Below are 3071 nucleotides of genomic sequence, written 5' to 3'. Positions count from 1 at the left end.
GACTGAGTGAAAGTGGAAGCGCTGGGCAGCCACTAGCTGTGCGCCGTTGGTGGCACCTGGGAATGCGTCGCGAAGGATAAAACGCGTGGCTTTGCTTCTGCGTCGCCATTTTGAGCTTTGAGTGCGTCGGGACGTGTATACCGTGAGTGAGACTTCTGCGCTCTTGCCGCTCTCGGCAATGTTGCTAATGCGAACGTTTTTTATGCCTTTCTTCCAAGGAACGTTCTTCTTTCTGTGCGTGTGGGTATGTTGTGTGTGTGCCGCAAGCTTCAGAACTGGACGACCGCTTCGCTGCAAGGAAACTGTTTGGAATACCACTTCACAACCTTCCGCCGAGCCTACGGAACCTCTTCGAAGCGGTGAGTTCCGTGGCAAAGCCGCGGGGCGAGGAGTTGCGTGCTAAGAAGCTGGGCTAAGACATAATTTAGGTCTGTTCTGACTTGACCGTTTAAAACAGAGCAACCCTCTCTCTTGAGCCCAACGCTTCTTGGTTCGCAACTAGTGGGACATTGGTCGTCGTGCAAGCCTCGCGACGGGCGGTAGGCGCCAGCTTTCGAGGTAGCACCGCAGTGGTCGTGGTGAACACTGCGGTGCTGCCTCTAGGTCCGCTAGCTTCCGGGACGGCAACGTAGGGGTCCCATAGGACCTATGCGTTGCTGCCTCGATAGGGGTATTTAGAATAAGCCCCCGCAAGGTTTATACGACGCTGACCGTCCCGTTCCGAACGCCGTTGGGACTGAATAGACGTCATGTTTAACGAAGGAAAGTGGCATGGCGACTGGTCGACGCTAACGGCGTTCGGAATTCTCGCCACCATCGTCCAGCACCGCCGAAGCACGGATCGCTCGGCGGTTCGCGGCCCCCCAACGGTGCATACGTCTAGGGGCCGCGGCAAAGGCGAGTGCCTGCTTTCTTTGTCCCCGGTTTTTTTCAGCTCGGCAGTTTGGAGCCTGGCCGGCGGTGGTGCTGTTCGCAGAGCGTTCCCCTCCCCTTTGTGTACTGTCTTAATTATTCGGTTCTTTTCACGCAGACACTCACTATGGGCGTTTAGCCAGGCAGGTATACGTCTCAAATCTGTCCTTTCTCTAGCTCACCGGTCCTTGTAACAGGTATTTTGCCAATAAAGCCGCTCCCGTGCATTCCCTCCGGCCTCCTGTGGTGCATTCCCTTCCAGCCTCCCCTCCCGCCTGGTGGTGGTCATGGGCCCCCTTCACGGTGAGTCCTGCATTCGGTTCCTGGCACTGCCGCTTACCTTGCTTCCTCTTCGCAGGGAATGCGGTGTACGACACGTAGTACGTTCTCGGGTTACCGTCCAGGACTTGTCTTCGTGCTTCAACTCACCGTGTCCGAGCTCAAGTTCAACCTGCTGTCGACCCGATCACATTTTTTTGTATCGCATGCCTTGCTGATATTTTTTTCTTCTCAAGACATTAAATAATTTGTTGAAAACACTTGTCGTCCCTATGTCCGACTCCTGTGCTCGCTGGCTCTGTCGGCTTGAGCCCCTGCAATTCCGGGGTAGTTTCCTCGAGCAGCGTGAATGGTTATTTTCAAGAGGGGATGGAATTGAAACGTTGTGGACGGGGTGCGTGTGTTAAGTTCCTGTTGCTTCTTCTTTCTTTAACAGGTATGCGGGAAGGTGGTCTTTACGATAGCTGCAACTATAGTTCAACGGGTAACGAGCACGCTAAGTTACAAAAATTAGCCCCGCATCACTGACAATGTCGCTAATGGTGATGTTATCGGCAAAGCTGCCTGGTGTTTCGCAGCTAAAAGTACAGGTGCTCCGAAAATAATACGGAGCACGGGAGCGGTGGCCGCGCGCGCAAAACTGCATGCCAGCGCGATCTATGCGTAGATGCTCCGCAGATAGCGAGAGCGCGTGAGCACATCCGGCTGGCCCCTCTCGATGTTCCGACGCTCGTCTCATCGCCGGCTCAAGCGAAGCCGCGCTGCTGCCACCACTGCTCGACAGGGGCGCTTTCGGAGCTTCACGAAGGCCTGTTTACGCAGAGCCAGCGAAGAAAGCTTCGCCTTCAGCGGGGTCCGCTTTCTGCTTCGTCATGAATGCCACCGGTTTCACTATGGGTGCCTGCCGTGCTTCGCGATCCGCTTGATTTTGAATCATGTGGCTAGAATGATGCCTGGTTCCAGCTAGCGCAGTTCAGTTGGAGTTCGTAAACATTGGTCGGCAGCTGTACGAGTTCCCCATAACAAACGGCGACGCTTTACAAACCGAAACCAAAAGCTGCAACGTTTAACAACGAAGCTGTTCTGGTTCTGACGAGAGCCTCGGCTGGTATCACGTCACGCTCCATCCGGAGCAGGTTCATAGACCGGTCCTTAGTGTAGAAGAAAACCATATATATAAAAAAAAACTCGGAAGTCCTAGGGCCTTCATAGTGAATGTGATGGATTTATATTGCCCTAAAAATGTCTTCCTAGCAATGCACTACGGTTTGGAGGTGAAGCCGACTTTAGTGAACTGGTGTAAAACATGGTTATATTAGTCCTTTTTGGTAATATGACATGTCATCACCCCGCTTCAAAGGGGAAACCAATAGCAATCATCATCACCATCATCATGTAAGCTTGGTCTGGTTTTTTCACACTAGTGTGTTGCACAATGAAGCATGGCCATCTACGCATGGAGTATGATTCCAGAAAACGGCTCTAACTCTTGTGTTATGGAAAACATCCCAATACAAATTATACGGAAATTAGCCACTGAGACGATTCTATTATTACACCGAGTTTCATTTACTTGTCCGAATTAGTTAGTGCATAGCGAAGTTGTGAACGTTTCAGAATTATTGTCTGCTGTCAATACATGGAGAGGACTACGGAGGGAGGGCAGTTACAGAAAACGGCTGTAACTGTTGTTTTACCAGAACTATCTGGAAACAAATTATATGACAAAGAGCCGCTAAGACGACTCTAACATTACGCATAAGAACGAAGCCTAAGCTAAATGAAATATCCGGAAATACAACCCACAGCTCCGCTGTTTCAGCAGATTTCACACTGGGCTGGTCTTGTGGGCGTTTCCTGTCGTCGTCGTAGTAGTAGTA

At 51.5% G+C, this 3071-nt stretch overlaps 1 protein-coding gene across 1 annotated transcript in view; it reads left to right on the top strand.

Annotated features, from left to right (window-relative positions):
- Positions 1-24: 24 nt before the first annotated feature.
- LOC144152090 (solute carrier organic anion transporter family member 74D-like) overlaps positions 25-3071 on the top strand; it is a 78004-nt gene continuing 74957 nt past the window's right edge. Inside the window, exon 1 of the mRNA XM_077683300.1 lies at positions 25-359. The gene's annotated coding sequence lies outside the window, so the exon portion shown is untranslated. The remainder of the gene's footprint in view (positions 360-3071) is intronic.

This window comes from Haemaphysalis longicornis, unplaced genomic scaffold, assembly GCF_048455015.1.
Source record: "Haemaphysalis longicornis isolate Haplotype H1 unplaced genomic scaffold, Haemaphysalis longicornis Haplotype H1 scaffold_9, whole genome shotgun sequence".
Taxonomy (NCBI): domain Eukaryota; kingdom Metazoa; phylum Arthropoda; class Arachnida; order Ixodida; family Ixodidae; genus Haemaphysalis; species Haemaphysalis longicornis.
The sequence above is the reverse complement of the archived record's forward strand: the minus strand, read 5'-3'. Positions and strand labels throughout refer to the sequence as shown.